The following is a 19347-nucleotide window of genomic DNA, read 5'->3' as shown; positions in this document are numbered from 1 at the left end:
AGCTCAAAAGTTCACCAATATTATGGACAGTTTGATAACTGTAATATCAAGAACATTGTGCTTGTCACTTAGTTGGAGTTACTTCTAAAATATACTTTATATAGAGAAACACCTAAAGAAAATGAAAGAATGGTAGGTCATAAAAGCCAAACAGGATAAGGAATAAAATTTTATAACTCACTTTCAGTCAGTTCTACTAAAAAATGAAAAAGGAAACATAAAGATTGCTTATCATGGCTAAGGATTGTCAATGGTCAGCAGTTTATTCTCAGAATAATTGAAGATTTATGATAAAATTTAACAATGTATGTAAACATTTTAAAAGCCTTCAGTCGAGTACGGGTATCACATGCTTGTATGCAGTTGATTCTGTCTATAAAGTATGACTATATGTAGTTATATATAAACAAGAAAGGCTGAGTATAGGAGATTATGGATAAGCTAGATAGGTTTAATAAAATGACTCCTTTATACAACAGGAAGGACAATACTGACATCACACAAAATATCCACAGAGAACGTAAATGAAATAGAAAATCTCATCTAAGCTATTTAAGAGAAAACACTTGATTGTGTGGTTTCTCCACCACCTAGGAAATGGAGATTATGGATGACCTGTAAAATTGGAGTGAAATGATGATAAGACCCAATAAGTAAGTTGTACATTGACATTAAAAGTTGCATGATTTAAACTTCGTAGAGTTGAGAGTTTCAGAAACGAAGCCTTGATAAAGAATTCGAGGCAGGAAAAAGAAAAGAGTAAACATAAGAAAATCTCTTCCCTGTGCCAAAATCTCACTCTGTTTGTGTTTGTGTATGGGAGCTGAGTCAACTTGAGAATTAATTTCTCAAGACAAATAAAGCAAAATGATTGTTGCTTTTCTGTCTTTGACCTGTTATGAGGGAAAAAGATTTTTCTCCCAGTAGCAATACCAGGAAATTCTCCTGTTGGTAAAATTAAATTTGGTGCTATAAGTTTAGGCCTTACTGAATGCATTGCTTGGCTCAAGAGAACTAGCCAGTTGCCAGACTGAATGCCAACTGAACCATTGCAGCATGGTTGATATTAATGTTTGGAAGGTCCAACCTTCTGGATAGGCCTAAAAATTATAATTTTGCATGATGAAAATGATCTTCTAAGCCTATTATTTTTTTCTTGAACAAAAATTTAAAAATATATTACATTAATTGTATATTTGTCATATAAGATTATGAAACATATTGATCTACTGGGAGGTAGCTATTTCCATATGGGTCAAAACATCCCTGAACTAAAGATCACAGAAATTGATGTTTCTATGGCCTTGTTTTTACTTGATTAATTAGTAATATTCTTGTATTAATAGAGTTATGAATATGAGTTTTAAAAAACAGATTTTTAATTGGTATTCATAGATTGATAATTCCAGGAGGAAGGGGTGTGTAGAGTACGTGTTCATCACTGAGTTAAACCTCTTCCAGGGGCAATTTTTAAATATTCATCCTCAACTTTCTAATGTATCATAGCTAGATTTGCTGAGGGAAATATATCCACTTAAGTATTTCTGTCATGAGTTTCCCCTGAAAAGAGTAAATTAAAAAGGTAAGAAGGAGCTCTCTTTATTCCACTGTAAGAGTCTGCCTTGAGCAAACAGCATAATTGGATAATGAATGGGCATTCTAATATGCCAAGAACAAGAATATAGCTTATCCCAAATATGCAGTGACCAATTTATTATAGAAATGGACACCAAAGAGTGACAGAAGAGACAGAATGAAGAAGAGGTAAGTAGAATGAATAAAGTAGAATATTTTTAAAAGAAAGTTTCAAGAACATAGAAGCAGGGAGTTAGGGAACTAATGTATGTTTTATTCATTAATAAATGAAAAGTGGAATGTAGAATAGAGAAGTTTCACACAAAAGAAGAGTATACAGTTTAAAAATCACATTCTGGAGTAACCCAGAAAAATGCATCTTCCTCGAGTCAAAATGGTGTGTGAGAAGAGTGTGTGTTTGTGTGTGTTTTGGTGGTAGGTATAGATAAATTTTAGCTCTTGTATTTATACTCAATAAGGATGATCCTCCATGAAATATTTCTCTACTAGTGTGTATCAGGAGAAAAGGAGGAGAGGCAAGGGCTGGAGGCACCGTGTGTTTCTCCTCACCCAAGTTTAAAGTTAAGTAATGTAAAGCAAAATTAAAATGGATAACAGTCCTGAAAAATGTGAGCAAACAAAACCAAAGGCCTGGGCCCAGGGGCAGTGGCTCACGCCTGTAATCCCAGCACTTTGGGAGGCCAAGGGGGGCAGATCATGAGGTCAGGAGATGGAGAGCATCCTGGCTAACACGGTGAAACACCGTCTCTACTAAAAATACAAAACAAATTAGCTGGGCGTGGCGGTGGGCGCCTGTGGTCCCAGCTACTCGGGAGGCTAAGGCAGGAGAATGGTGTGAAACCCGGGAGGCAGAGTTTGCAGTGAGCCGAGATTGCGCCACTGCACTCCAGCCTGGGAGAATGAGCAAGACTCCATCTCAGGAAAAAAAAAAAAAAAAACGCCTTAAAGATAGCCTTAGTCTTGCTTAATAGCAAACATAAGTAAAACTTAACTTGTGTCATTGCCGATAAATGCTTATGTTAGACAGAACTAAAATTTAACCTCAACCAACCATAAGCAGCCAATTAACATATGATTATGTGATTAGAGGCTTTCCACCAAGGTGAACTAAAAAGAAGTAATTCTGTAATTGCAAACCATTCCAGTAATTTACTTAGTGTGCTTTTGCATTCTTCTGATAAATACTGCCTCTGACATTTTGTCGTTGGAACACTATATTGGTTGCTTCTTACTCAAACTCTTTAATATTTTATTGTGCCTCTGATTTTTCTTTGACACCAGCCAATGTCCCAAAGCTATAATAATGATCAAATATATGATACTGTATTTTCAGATGTGCAACAGTAAAAACTTTTTCTATTACAATAAAAGGAAAAATATATAGATAAAGAGACCTATTATTATCTACCAGAAGAGATGGTGCTCCTCGAATCTCTATATCTGTATTGTGACAAGTAGAGTTGGATTTTATGATGCACTTCACACACTTACGCTACAGCTATACATTGCTGGAGGAAAGTGTTACTATTTTCACTACAGTTTTTCATTCACCTATAATTCTTAAAGAAAAAAGAGAACTTGCCTGGGGTTGTGTGGCATAATGAGAATTATATCTCCTCTATCTCTTTGTCTTTGTTTTTCTCTTTCTTTCTTTTGTCTTCTATTAACCACAAGTATTAGTTTTATTAAGTTTAGCCTTATGCCTCCTATATTAAATATTTTTCCCTATTTTTTAGAGATAGAAAATCCTCAAACTCTGTATTAAAATATGAGTTAAGATAATATGACATCAGGAGCTCTAGTGATATACTGTCCTAGATATGAATGGGAAAATACTGTCTTTCTTGATCATCTTGTTGCAATTTAAACAATAGACATGGAAAGACTTATAAGAGATAGAGCAGGTTGTCACAAAACCATGAGATAATCCCATGTAAGGTTTTCCCTCCTCCCAAATACGTGTGAAAACAATTTTTAGCAGCTTTTATTGTCAGCTCCCCAAATGTTTACACCCTCTATTTCTGCAAGGCTGAGATTCCTTTTTGACCTAACATTTGTGCAGCACACACACATACACAAACACACACATATACACACACGTGCATACATGCACTCACACACATAGATAACAATAAGTTTTGGGAAAACATTGATGTACTTTGTAGTCTGCCATTTAGAACACTTTTAACAAATCTAGTTCATCTGAAACAGTTTAGGAATGTTCCTGATATCTGATATATCCCTGATTCTCTTTACAGTAGATTTGCCCACATTGCCTTTGATGTTAAGTGTTGCCATTTGACCCCCAATATCTTAAGATCCCATAATCTCCACTGAAATCAGGAAGTACATCTCAATGACAGCATTCCCTGTGGTCATATCTGGGCTACATGGAATTCACCTGGGATCTGGGTATACAAGGCACACATGATAAATCCAATACAACTTCCCTATATCCCGAAGCTTTCTAATTCTTTGTTCCATATTATGCTGTGGAACTCTGGAATCTCAGACTCATTAAATATAGGTCACCACTAAGTCAAGTTTCATTTAATCTGCCAATTACAGAGCTATTTCTAGCTGTTCCAGTCATCTCCAGCTGTAAGAGCTAAATTAGGTACACCCATAAAAATGAATAAAATCCAATTTAGTGTTATATCTTGTCCTGTTTGATCCTTAGAATCCACTCTCACACAGGTTTTCCAGCTTTCTGCTGATATATGTAAGCAAAGCCTTGTGATTATTTTGCTGCAGAAGTTGTTTTCCCCCTGGGTCATAGTGTATACTACTATCTCTGATGAATGTTGAGATGTGACTCCAGTTATGAGCAAATGGCAAAAGGGTGGAAAGAGATTCATGTCGTTGTTATAAAAATGGGCATCCCCATCCAGTAGAGAATCTCTCCTTCAGGACTGAGATTTCTCATTAGAGAGGACAAAGCTGTGGTTTATTGGATGTGGAAAAGCTGCAAATGTGCATTAGACAGAACTTGCTAGAAATGTGCTCCTGCTCTAAGAGCCAGGTGCTGGAAAAGCTGTACATGCAGCAGAAGTTGTAGGCATTGCAAGAGTTTGTTCCTGGGGAAGTCACCCATGCTGAAAGAGCCAACTTCTTCTACAGTAGCCATGGTGTATACTGCAGAAGCCTGGCAGGAGGGGCACACTCAAACCAAGGAAGAGAAGCGCTTTACTTCTCTAGAGTCCATGCGGTGCCCTCTACTGTCAAAGTTTAACATTATGTCATCTGGGGAAGATCTCTTTACAGGGTCTAGCATCATTTGCAAAAAGAAGACAATGAATGGTAGATTTGGAGATGAGAGGCAATATAGTGTGTGTGTGTATATATATATATAATGTATGTATGTGTATATATATATATATATAATGTATATGTGATGCCTATACTACACATGTATTACACATACATTGTACTATGTAATATATCATAAAATACATACAGTATGATAATCTTTAAATAGATTCAGAAACTTAGTTTTTTGTTATTACCCCTACTTTCCTAATAACTAGTGATTGCGTGCTCCGGAAAAAAGAAAAAGTAGTTATGGGGGGAAAATGTGTTTTCTATTCACATCTAAGTTGTAGTTTGAAAAAAAGATGGGAAAATGTGCCTTGTTACCTAAATGTATTACATATGGTAACCTCGACTTTATAGCTAGATTGAACAAGGGGATTATATTTTATTTTATCAACTCACATTACATATTTTAATATGGACTCAGGAAAGCATTTTATTTGCATTGTTTATTGTGTCCCAGATCATTTTCCCCAGCATGTTATTTATGCTGAGTCACTCTTGAATATGTTTGAAATGAGCAGACCTATACTTTCAGAAATTTCAGAGTAACATGTCACTTATTTGGGGGGCCACAATTCCCTTCTATCCTTATAGGCATACAATAGTCAGACTATATTGTTTTCTTTTCTTTATATGCATATGACAGAGTGAGTCTCAATTTGTTTTAATATTCTCATTTTGTAGTTCTTGATTAGAGTAATTCACCATGAGCCATCTTTATGGAACTTTGAAAAATATGTCGTAACTGAGCATGGTATCAAAGTAACCTACACTCATGTGACAGTTTTTGACCTTCCTCTTAAAAATACACCAGCTTTTTTCCCTGTATAGATTCTTTATAGATGCAACTTTGTGAAATTAATAAACAAATGAATTTATTTCTATGCATAGGCATCTTATTTTATTCGATGTTGTCTTTTATTCATTTTTCTTCTTCCTTTAACTTTTGTCCACTTTCTTCTTCAGGCTACCCTTAGGCCTCAATTTTAATATTTATTGCTATCAATTTAAATGAAGTTTTTTTTCTTTAGAATTCTAAGTTTTGTTTTAGCTATTTCATGGACTTGCTAGAGAACCCTGCTTCAGCGATCCCTCTGTGACACAGCTTGACACTTTTAATGATGCCACTGTCACACTTGACTAAACTGATCCTCTCCTGTCCTTATGTTACAGAGGGTATCTGCGAACACTGACAAGCTGACTTCCAATTTGTCCCAGCTAATAACTAACATCATTAGACCTCAGAACAAGTGCTTTGTATAGTGTATTGAAGTATGCTCCAAAGAGAATACTATTGATATTTTATGCAGTTTTTTCTGCATATGAACTTTAAAATTATTATAATAATCCCCATTAATAATAACATCCACAAAGTCAGCTCTGATTTTCTGAAACAAAGACATCTTAAAAACAAAGTCCACTATTGTAATAACACTCCTCTCCTTTTCATTAATATTTTGTGTTTCCGAGTAAATCTTACTACACACTGATCTTTTAATTCCCCCCACAACAAACAAAAACAACAAAACTCAGAAACAAACAATAAACTGACAAACTCAAACTAGCTAATGGATTTGGAGAAAGAATAGAAAATAATAAAGATTTAGCATAATGGATACTTTTACTTTTCTAAATGAAAATCAGAGATACTGAAAAGTCTCTAGTTAGATGGTTCTTGTATTATAAAAATTTTAATGGTATCATTGGAATCTTATGAACAATTACACATGTTGTTGTAGCGCACATACATGCTGCCTTGGAATCACATTATAGATGCATAGTTGGTTGACACTGCATATGACTTTGCAGGTTTTCAATATAAAATTTTTATAAATAAGTGTAATAGTGTACACTGGACAATAGGTTAATGAAAATTGTCATGTTTCCGGGTTTAAGTGCTTATTAAATTATTATAAATAATTTTCTAGATTTTTTATTTTAAAAATATTATTGTAAAAAGAAAAGTATTATTTCCCAAAGCAAAATCTAAAAATACGCTGGGATTTAGGATAAATTCAAATGGATATTAGTAAAATGTACTGGATACAAACTTTTTCCCAAAGAAATCTCAACAGACATAAAAATTTTAAAAATATGGAAAATAAAGAGCATAAATTGATGGTGTACATTTTTTAAAGTATTGAACTGCATCGTTCTTTTTAGTTTTCAAGCCTCAGTTACATTTTGTGGAAAATAATTCAACCCAAGACAGGTAAAGAGAAAGATAGTTACATACCAAGAAGTATAATAGATACCCATCATATTAGATGTTGGTTTAGTTAATTCTTATAACTCTATTAAATTAAAATGAGAATCAGATAATTTAATGTGCGCTCAAATCTTATGTTGCTGAATATAAAAGGGTAAGTTGAGTTGACTGAAGCCAATTTAAATGAACTATGTGTGCTATCCACTACACTACACACTTGGTCACTTGGTACCGTTTGAGGCAAAATATTTTCTAAAAAGTAACAGTGGTAATATTTGATATCTTTTTTTTTTTTTTTTGGAGACAGAGTCTCACTCTGTCTCCCAGACTGGAGTGCAGTGGCGCCATTTCAGCTCACTGCAACCTCTCCCTCCCGGATTCAAGCGATTCTCCTGCCTCAGTCTCCTGAGTAGCTGGGATTACAGGTATGTGCCACCATGCCTGGTTAAGTTTTCTATTTTCAGTAGAGACGAGGTTTCAGCATGTTGGTCAGGCTGGTCTCAAATTCCTGACCTCCAGTGATTCGCCTGCCTCGGCCTCTCAAAGGATACCATTTAAAATAAACTGAACACCCAACAAACACTATATTGGCTGGGTCGGTGGCTCACACCTGCAATCCCAGCACTTTGGGAGGCTGAGGCAGGCAGATCACCTGAGGTCAGGACATCGAGACCAGCCTGGCCAACATGGCAAAACCCCATCTCTACTAAAAATACAAAAATTAGCCAGGCGTGGTGGCGGGCGCCGGTAATCCCAAGCTACTCAAGAGACTGAGGCAGAACTGTTTGAATTCGGGAGGTGGAAGTTGCATTGAGCCAAGTTCGTGCCACTGCACTCCAGCCTGGGTGACAGAGCAAGACTCTGTTCCAAAAAACAAACAAAAGAAACCACACTATATTCATAGACAAATATGTTAAATTCTGTAGACATTCATTAAATAGAGCATTGATCTGCCAAGGATATGATTTGTAATAGAAAAAAAAAACCAATATTTTCATAAGGAAAAATAAAATAACTTACTGTGTCCGTCCTCACTTCTGTTTGGATATTCAGAGACGCTGAATGGGGTTTGTTTAGCTTGTTTACTTTATGGATAAAGTAACTCGTATTCATCTGGTGATTATTTTGCTACCAAACTAATTAGTTTCTAATAAAATCTGCCCTTACCAATTTCTGAAAATGGAAAAACAAACCATGGAAATGTGGCTTGAATAGCAAGGCTCTGCATTATCAAATTCCACCATATCCACCATGGCATATAAATAAATAAAGAGCAGTAGCAACATTGAAAATAGTACTTTTCCATATTAAAACTATTCAAGGAATGTTTCAATATTGAAAGGAAGTTACTTTTTTGAAAAATAAAAATAAGACAGAAAGGATACCTATATGTCTGCTCTCTATGACCTTCCCACCCAAGAGGAAGAAGCAAGGCAAACTAAAATTACACTTTTGCAGATCCCATTGCCACAGTCCAAACTAGGTCTGGAGGCATTGAGAGGTATCAGGAAAGATCTCAACCTTATTTCTTTTTACAGTATGAACCAGCAAAGTTTGCATCCTTGCTTTAAAATGGAAGCTTCCCACCTTCATAAGGCGGAAGCTAACATCAAGAAGAGTTGATTTTGGTTCTGATGTTCTGGGCACACTAAAGATTAAATGGTTTCTTGACTGGCAATTCATTCCCTTCCACTGCAGTTCATATAACACCTTGTCTTTGCTCTGATTGGTTTCTTCACTTTCCCTTTATTTTCCAGGAACTCTGAATCAAGAACTGGGAGCTTGAATTGTGCTTCCTCCTTTGACATAAACTTGACTGTTTTTCTCTGCAAAATTTGAGCATGGAATTTATATATCAACTTCTAAATTTCTGTAAAATTGGAGGACCAGAAAAATAGGTGTGAAATGAATAATGAATTTCTGTATATAACAAAATTAGAGACTGATGTAAGGTTTTGAATTGTAATATGCAATTATAAATATACAAATTTTATATCTGTAAAAATTAGGTGGTAACAAAGACAGAATTACCAAATTTGTGATTACAGCGGAATCAGAGATAAGTAATGAAAAATCATGAACAGTTAAGAATAGAATATGTAATAAAAATATATAAGAAAATATATGTGAAATACCCATAAAATCTTCAAATAAAACTTACTGTTAAGGAAAAGAAATGGCAAAAATCTAATTAAAGTAGAAACAATTTAAAATATGTTATTAGACAATTTAATGAGGTAAAAGAACTACAAAATACAAAGATTCTTGAGAACCTAAACAAGAATAAGCAAGTCATCAAAAAAGCCATTTTTAAAAAATACTTAAATAAGTTTAACAATATAAACAAGTTAAGAAATAAACCTTTAATTTCAGAAATTTAAAAAGTACAGAAGGAAGAAAAAACATCGATAAAAGTGAAACAAATAATCTTTTCAAGCTAGTATAAGCAAAAAACAAATTCAAAAGAAGTGTGCCTCAAAAAGTAAAATGAAAATTAACAGACTTCTGACAAAAAAATCAATTTACAAAAATCAGAATTAATTTTTGATAAAAATGAATAAAGTAAAAAATTTGTTTTATGAATTTAAAAGGGCACTGGGAAATTGTGGAGTTAATACATGAGTTAGAAGATTATGAAGAACACAAAAAATGAGGAAAATTTAATTTACATTCTTTTCTGACTACACTTGTATCCAAAAATAAATAAATAAATAAGTAAACTGCATACAAAAAGCCTATTTGTGCTTGGTAAACTTTTAGTAAGCATTAGGTTAATCTCATTTGAAGGGACTTCAAGATTTTAGAAGTTATGGCTTTCAAATTATGAAAATTATATTAAGTTGGAAATAGACAAAATTATTTGCTGTAACATGGCAATTAAAAAAATAGTTTCACCAATTTACAAAGTAAATTTGATGAAGCACAAGTTCTGTTAGTGTAGGTTGGGAGTCAGAAATTTTCTTTTTTGTAAAGATCTAGATAGTAAATATTGTAGGCTTTGTGGGTCAGATGGTCTCTATGGCTTAAAAACAATATTAAAAAAATAGTAGTCAAATGGATATTGCTGTGTTCCAGTAAAACTTTATTTACTAAAACAAACAGAGGGCTGAATGTAGCCCGAGGACTATAGCTTGCCAAACCATGGTATAGTCAGTGATTCAGTGGTATTTATTTTCTAATACTTTTTTTGTTTCAGGGTATTTTGTGGATGAGAAGGATACAAAAATAGGTATATAAAAGTTACCACTTGGGATTTCTTTGCCTAGAAACCTAGGCAAAAATCTGTATTGAATGACCAACTGAAAACAATCCCAAGTCTCTTCAGTAAGTCTAATATTCCTTAGTTTATTTTTACATTCTCAAGATCTTAATGCATGTGTGCTATTTTACCCCATGTGTATTCACAAATGTCAGCCACCTCACTGCATTTTTTTTTTTTTAACAAACCAACAGGCAATTTTAAACGTCTCCACTTACAATCATCAGCTCGTCCTTCTTCCTCTCCCTTCCTATTTTCCAAATTGCAGACCTCTCATTTATATCCTGTATTAATACAAATATAAATATGGCTGTATTTTTGCCAGTATACCCAAACTCTGGATACCTAATCATTTATGTTTCAAGCATTTATCAAAGACGTTTTCCTCAGGATGGAGGAGCATAGAAATGAGGGTAACAAATTTAGGAATATGTATCTATCATCTCTTAGGTTATTTATCTATCCATCCCTGTGAACATCCCTGATTCATAGGGATGGATAGATAAATAACCTAAGAGTAGAGAGGTATATAGATAGATAGATAAATAGATAGATAGATAATATAGAATGTGTTATCTGACATTTCCACATTTGCAAACATTTCCTTGAGAATTATTATGCCTATGAAAAAAGTAATAGCTTCTCCTTTACCTGTTTGTTCACTATAAACCAAAAAAGTTCACAGCATGTGAGAGTGGTTACTATTTTTATGTTTGCAATTAAATTGCCTTTGAAAAATATCACATGAAAAATCAAACCTAATTCAAATGTGGTTGACATTTATCTGTTTCTACTTAGTCAGGCTTAAACGTTTTTGGGCATGATGAAATCCTATGAAGAATTACACGTGTACATCTCAACTATGTTGATACTAACAAGGTAGTGTGGTTGGGAAAAGGAAACCTGCCTTGGGTATACGTTGAAAATTTGACTGTAAGTGTTCATTTACTTAATGCCAGAGAGCTAGCTGATTGAATCCTGAATGTTTGTTACTTTTTGAAATCAATATTTTATACATTTCTCCTCATGCATTGTGATAATTTGTAGCACTTTATATAATTATAATGAGAATGTAAAAATATTCTTCGTTAAATAATGCAAATAAATGCAAATGAAGCAAATAGTGCAAATAAAGCTAACTTTTTGTTTTTGTTTTTATTTTTTGAGGCGGAGTCTGGCTCTTGTCGCCCAGGCTGGAGTGCAGTGGCCTGATCTCAGCTCATTGCACCCCTCACCTCCCAGGTTCAAGCAATTCTCCTGCCTCAGCCTCCTGAGTAGCGAGGACTACAGGCACACACCACCACGCCCAGCTAATTTGCGTACTTTTAGTGGAGACCGGTTTCCCCATGTTGGCCAGGCTGATCTCCAAACTCTGACTTCCGGTGATCTGCCCGCCTCGGCCTCTCAAAGTGCTGGGATTACAGGCGTAAACCACTGCGTCCAGCACAAAATTTCTTAGTCCATCTTTCTTAAGTGTATTTAAGTATTTATTTGTATTTCTCTTTTTAACCAAAAACTTCCACAGGTTTTCGCTCTAATCATGAAAGTTAGATAAACCGTTTAAAAAAAAATTTCAAGTAAATTAAAAGAAAGCTGTTAACAGCAAAGATAAATCCTTTGAGATGCAAAACAATAAAAAAGATAGCATTTTTCATATTCAGAACACTATCCATGCAAATAAAAACTAATCTATATAAATGGAAAACTTTATGATTAAATATGTTTATAAAATAATACAGAAGAGCTAGAAAGTTTTGAAACAAGTAAAAAAAATTAAAATACCTCTATTGCTTCTAAAATAATTAATGATAAAATAATTGATCATTAAACTCATACAAGGGAACATAAAAGAACCTGTTCTTTGTTCCATTTACATCTACCTGTTTTTTTTTTTTATACTTTATGTTCTAGGGTACGTGTGCACAACGTGCAGGTTTGTTACGTATGTATACATACGCCATGTTGGTGTGCTGTACCCATTTATTCATTTACATTAGGCATATCTCCTAATTCTATCCCTCCCTCTCCCCACTCCCCACAATAGGACCCAGTGTGTGATGTTCCCCTTCCTGTGTCCCAGTGATCTCATTATTCAATTCCCACCTATGAGTGAGAACATGCGGTATTTGGTTTCCTGTTCTTGAAATAGTTTGCTGAGAATGATGGTTTCCAGCTGCATCCATGTCCCTACAAAGGACAGGAATGCATCCTTTTTTATGGCTGCATAGTATTCCATGGTGTATGTATGCCACATTGTCTTAATCCAGTCTGTCACTGATGGACATTTGGGTTGATTCCAAGTCTTTGCTATTGTGAATAGTGCCGCAATAAACATACGTGTACATGTGTCTTTACAGCAACATGACTTATAACCCTTTGGGTATATCCCCAGTAATAGGATGGCTGGGTCAAATGGTATTTCTAGTTCTAGATCCTTGAGGAATTGCCACACTCTTTTCCACAATGGTTGAACTAGTTTACAGTCCCGCCAACAGTGTAAAAGTGTTCCTATTTCTCCACATCCTCTCCAGCACCTATTGTTTCCAGATTTTTTAATGATTGCCATTCTAACTGGTGTGAGATGGTATCTCATTGTGGTTTTGATTTGCATTTCTCTGATGGCGAGATACAATGAGCATTTTTTCATGTATCTGTTGGCTGTATGAATGTCTTCTTTTGAGAAGTGTCTGTTCATATCCTTTGCCCACTTTTTGATGGGGTTGTTTGATTTTTTCTTGTAAATTTGATTGAGTTCTTTATAGGTACTGGATATTAGCCCTTTGTCCGATGAGTAGATTGCAAAAATTTTCTCCCATTCTGTAGGTTGCCTGTTCACTCTGATGGTAGTTTCTTTTTCTGTGCAGAAGCTCTTTAGTCTAATTAGATCCCACTTGTCAATTTTGGCTTTTGTTGCCATTGCTTTTGGCGTTTTAGACATGAAGTCCTTGCCCATGCCCATGTCCTGAATGGTGTTACTGCCCAAGGTAATTTATAGATTCAATGCCATCCCCATTAAGCTACCAATGACTTTCTTCAAAGAACTGGAAAAACTGCCTTAAAGTTCATATGGAACCAAAAAAGACCCCGTATTGCCAAGAAAATCCTAAGCCAAATGAACAAAGCTGGAGGCATCACGCTACCTGACTTCAAACTATACTACAGGGCTATAGTAACCAAAACCACATGGTACTGGTACCAAAACAGAGATATAGACCAATGAAACATAACAGAGCCCTCAGAAATAATACCACACATCTAAAGCCATCTGATCTTTTGAAAAAAACAAGAAATAGGGAAAGGATCCCCTATTCAATAAATGGTGCTGGGAAAATTGGCTAGCCATAAGTAGAAAGCTAAAACTGGATCCTTTCTTTACTCCTTATATGAAAATTAATTCAAGATGGGTTAGAGACTTAAATGTTACATCTACCTTTTTAATTTCATGCCAAATTATTATAGAGAATTTACTTTGCTGAAATTATTAAGGAAGAAAATTCATTTTAAATATTTTTAAAATATCAAAGTTGACTCTACTTAAACATTAAAATACTTAGAGCAACACATTGAAATTGTAGTGCTTTCCATGTATAGGACATATTTCAAATAAAAGCAAGAAAACAGTCTGTAATTTAATTTGACAGGCACTTTAAAATGAATCACATCTAATAAATCATGAAACACAATTGGTCATATTTGCACTTAGAATTTGCTATTAAATTCACATTTTTATTTACTGTGATCTTTGTATGTTACTCTTCATCTTTGCAGGGATAAGCAAGATTGCTAACATACTCCAAATGCTCCTTCTGTTTTTGTCTGACAGTTAGCTTCTGGGAATGAAATTTTTGTGTGAAACCCCTGGAAAGGTCTTCACTCAAATTCATATTCCCAAGAGAGCCAACAGTGTTCTCTGCAAAGCCAAAGGGATTCCAAATTCTCTTAGGACCTCAAGATCCCAGATGTTGCACAGCTGCCTTTACCCAGATCCTCTAAAATAGATTACATCTAACCTCAGACATTTTGGCATCCCCACACACACTACTTTGTACCCACTATTAAGTCCTCAGTCCATTTGACTGTATTCACTAGAAGAAGAACAAGGGGAAAGTGGATTCCCATGCAGTAAAACCATGAGACACTCAGCTTGCTATAGCCTAAGCATAAATGCCTCTCACAGAGGCTAAGTGATCTGAAACCTTCCTCCTCCTATTTCTTTGTGTGATTGTGTCATTCTCCTTCATCTATCTTACCACAACCTATATGTTGTAATTAATACCCACAATCAAATTTGTTGTAATTTTTCAAATAACTGCTTTTGCCTTAAAGCCTATTTAATTACTAATGTACTCAAAACTATAAAAGTAAAAGTTGAATTATTATTAGATAAGTTAATTCAATAAAAATAGTTACATTAACAAGTCACGTCACATATGTATTTATGAATGGAGGTAAATTTCAATTATGTTGAACTTAATTCCTTTACTTTATGTGCAAAGCATTTGACATTTAATTTTGTATTAACTGGAAATTTCTTTGATCAAACATAATTGCAGGCTCTCTAAAGAATTTCATGTAGTTTAATGAACTACATTTGTATTATATATGCAAATTAAAAGTTCATTTATTCAAAGGATAAAATATTCTTACTGAAGTGGCATCAAGCTTTTGAAAAATTTTAAACAAAAATGTTTTCGGCCGGGCGCGGTGGCTCAAGCCTGTAATCCCAGCACTTTGGGAGGCCGAGACGGGCGGATCACGAGGTCAGGAGATTGAGACCATCCTGGCTAACACGGTGAAACCCCGTCTCTACTAAAAAATACAAAAAAACTAGCTGGGCGAGGTGGCGGGCACCTGTAGTCCCAGCTACTCGGGAGGCTGAGGCAGGAGAATGGCATAAACCCCGGAGGCGGAGCTTGCAGTGAGCTGAGATCCGGCCACTGCACTCCAGCCTGGGTGACAGAGCCAGACTCCGTCTCAAAAAAAAAAAAAAAAAAAAAAAAAAAAAAAAAAAAAAAAAAAAAAAAGTTTTCAATGTCATAAACATGAAAGTTATTATTAATGAGTGGGAAGTTGATTCTTTCACTGGAGAACAACTATCTGGGATATAGATAACTTATATCTTGAGTCTTAAATAATATAATATCCAGAAAATATATTGATAGTAACTGTTACAGTAATAATAAGGAAAAATGTTCAAGTCACAACCTTCATATGAGTTTATGTATCAAACATTATTTGAAAACAAGAATAACACTATGGAAATAAATATAAACTGATAATAAAGCATCAAGATGTAAAATGACTTTTATATAAGGTTCAATTCTACAGCTATCACAAGAAACAGAAGAGAATTTATCATTTGAGCATAAATTCATAAGGGAAAACAAAAGAAAATCAAAATAAAAAGAGAAAAAAACAATGGGCCAATATGTTTTATGTTTATCACTAAATTATTATCTTCATATTATAGCAGTCTAGGGAAAGAATAATATCAGAAGACCACTAACTAAACAACGTTTCTCAACTGTATATATTTCACAAATTATAAAAACTATAGCTTTTTCCTCCTCTTAGTGATCTGTATCTGTAAAGTGACTTGGAGAATTTCCAGTGATTTTGCACAGGTACATGAAAATACAAGTACCCACAATTTTCTCTTTTTCTCCTCCAGCTGGCTTACAGAGCGAAATAATTGATCCTTAGTTATTACTTCGTGCCCTCTACTTATTGGTTCTAAGCTATCAAAATTATTTTATTTAAAAATTGAAAAAAAATGATGGTTCATTATTTTCTGTTTAATATTTTAAGATTATTTTAAGTTTTTAAAATTTTAATATTTTAAGTTTAATATTAAGATTTAAGAAGCTCCTTAAGAGTAGAGACCAGGCCTTACTTATCTTTGGGTTTCTCTCTGACATTACTTTAAAGTTAATCAAGGCATCCTCTACTCCTTTGATTTTCAGGACTGTTTATAGAGATACCTGAAATTTGTAACATGGAATTAGATGTATATGCTGGGTTTTTTTTAGTTTTTGTTTTTGTTTTTGTTTTTGAGATGGAGTCTTGCTCCGTCGCCCAGGCTGGAGTGCAGTGGCGCGATCTCCGCTCACTGCAAGCTCAGCCTCTTGGTTCACGCCATTCTCCTGCCTCAGCCTCCCGAGTAGCTGGGACTACAGGCACCCGCCACCATGCCCAGCTAATTTTTTGTATTTTTAGTAGAGATGGGGTTTCACCGTGTTAGTCAGGATGGTCTGAAACTCCTGACCTGGTGATCCACCCGCCTCGGCCTCCCAAAGTTCTGGGATTATAGGCGTGAGCCACCACACCCAGCCTATATGCTGTGTTTTTATGAACATTTTTAAACACAGAAAAGGAGGAAAATTTTCGGCAGAATATTAGCCTGTGTGTAATGTAAAGATAGTAATATTTTGAGGAAAGTGGGGAATCTTCATGCCTTAGAAATAATAGCAAACGAAAAGGAAGTGAAAAGAAAAGCAAGAATACTGAAGAAACATAAAAGCATTAAAATGTGATTTTGCAACTACACAGGTTCACTATTATGTGACATCAGTTATTTCTAAACAACAAGAGTATTCAGAAGATATTACTATTAAAATTAATGTATTAGTCATCAAAAAGCAAGTTAGTAGAATGATATAATTTGCATAAATCTATGAGGTGTACCCTGAAGTATAATATTGACTATCCTTCCTGATCTTGGAGTTATTGAGGCCTGAGAGTGATAAAAGTAAATAGCTGGAAACAAGGAACATAACTTATTTAACCTGACAGAGAACCAACTGGCTGTAACTTTTCTGTTCAGTTTAGTGCATTCATTGTTAAGAGATGCATTGCGATATGTAATTAAAACATCTGGAAATCATACCAATGCGAAGCACTAGAACTTTTATGAATCAATATCTTTTCTTTCTACAGTAAACTTGAGTTGACTGAATAGTTTAATCAGATATTGGAAGACTTCTGCCACAGCCAAGACCTTTGTTGCCTTGTTTGTGCAGTCTTGCCCTGAGGGTATGGAAAGAACCATAACATTTACAGAGAAACTGAAGAGTACACAGAAAGTGTACTCTGGCTTAGCATTTCTTTCCAATCATTTTTCAAATATATGCACTTTAGATTACCAATTAATCTCCAAGTAATGATTCAGCTGAAACCCATACTATTCAATATATACTTCTTTATTCTTGTTCAAATACAAAACATAACATTTTTATCATGATTTCTCCTAGACTCATGTATTACTAGTTAACTTTTAAAAATTTTCCCAGTATAGTAGTCTTGTATCACTCTCTTATTTTATTTCTGACTTCTAATTTATTTTTGTAACTTAATTTTAATTTCTAGTATTTTCTGTGTCGAGAAACTGTTCTAAATTACATCAAAACATACTTCATTGAGTCATCCCTTTGTGATATTATAAATAGTAGACTTTTGAAAATATTCCACATACTTTTTTTTTTTTTTTTTTTGAGATGGAGTCTTGCTCTGTCACCCAGACTGGAGTGCAGTGGTGCAATCTCCGCTCACTGCAAGCTCTGCCTCACGGGTTCACACCATTCTCCTGCCTCAGCCTCCCAAGTAGCTGGGACTACAGGTGCCCGCCACCAAGCCCGGCTAATATTTTACATTTTTAGTAGAGATGAGGTTTCACTGTGTCAGCCAGGGTGGTCTCTATATCCTGACCTTGTGATCCACCCACCTTGGCCTCCCAAAGTGCTGGGATTACAGGTGTGAGCCATCCACATATTCTTAAGCATAACTTTATAAATTTTGTTTCTTGATTGTTACGACTACCTCAGTATCTACTGTCTATATTTTACTTATAATCAACTACATCCATATTAATGTATTTAACCTTGTTATTCAAGATTTTTATGTTTTTCTAATGTTTGTTAGCTTAAAACTGCTGTTGTTAGTCTCCTAAGTTTCCAACAATGATTACAATTTTCCCAATTTTCTCTTGTAGCTGTTTTAGTTATTGCTGTGTATATTTGAAACATTTTAATAAGCTGCTTACTGGTTTACATTGAAGTCTAATATCAAGATACTGAGCAATTTGATTTCTTCTGAGGCCTCTCCCCTTGGCATGTGGATGGCCACCTTCTCATTGTGTCCTTACGTGATCTTTCCTGATTCTTGGTTTGTCTGTGTGTGTCTAAATTTCCTCTTTTTATAAAGACAACAGTCAAATTGGACTAGGGCCAGTCTTAATGACTTCTAATTTAATAATGACTTTAAAGCCTCTATATTCAAATATAGTCACTTTCTGTGGTCCTAGGAGTTAGAGCTTCCACCTGTGGGTTATGGAGTATACAATTCAGCCTTTATAATGCATCTAGCATGGGGTGGGGGGAGGTGGGAGGGATAGCATTAGGAGAAATACTGGATGTAAATGACGAGTTAATGGGTGCTGCACACCAACTTGGCACATGTATACGTGTGTAACAAACCTGCACGTTGTGCACATGTACTCTAGAACTTAAATTATAATAAAAAAATGCATCTAGCTATGATTTTTTCACATATTACTTATTATTAAAAATTTTGCTTGATTTTGAGGACTATGCCTTTCTTTAATTCTAGGAAGTTGTTTAACTATTTTACATTTATTTATCTCTTCTTCTTTTTTTTTTTTTTTTTTTTTTTGGCGACGGAGTCTTGCTCTGTCGCCCAGGCTGGAGTGCAGTGGCCGGATCTTAGCTCACTGCAAGCTCCGCCTCCCGGAGTTACGCCATTCTCCTGCCTCAGCCTCCCGAGTAGCTGGGACTACAGGCGCCCGCCACCTCGTCTGGCTAGTTTTTTTTTTTTTGTATTTTTTTAGTAGAGACGGGGTTTCACCGTGTTCGCCAGGATGGTCTCGATCTCCTGACCTCATGATCCGCCCGTCTCGGCCTCCCAAAGTGTTGGGATTACAGGCTTGAGCCACCGCGCCCCGCTATTTATCTCT

The sequence above is a fragment of the Piliocolobus tephrosceles genome, chromosome 4 (assembly GCF_002776525.5).
Source record: "Piliocolobus tephrosceles isolate RC106 chromosome 4, ASM277652v3, whole genome shotgun sequence".
NCBI lineage: Eukaryota > Metazoa > Chordata > Mammalia > Primates > Cercopithecidae > Piliocolobus > Piliocolobus tephrosceles.
Note: the sequence above shows the minus strand (reverse complement) of the source record.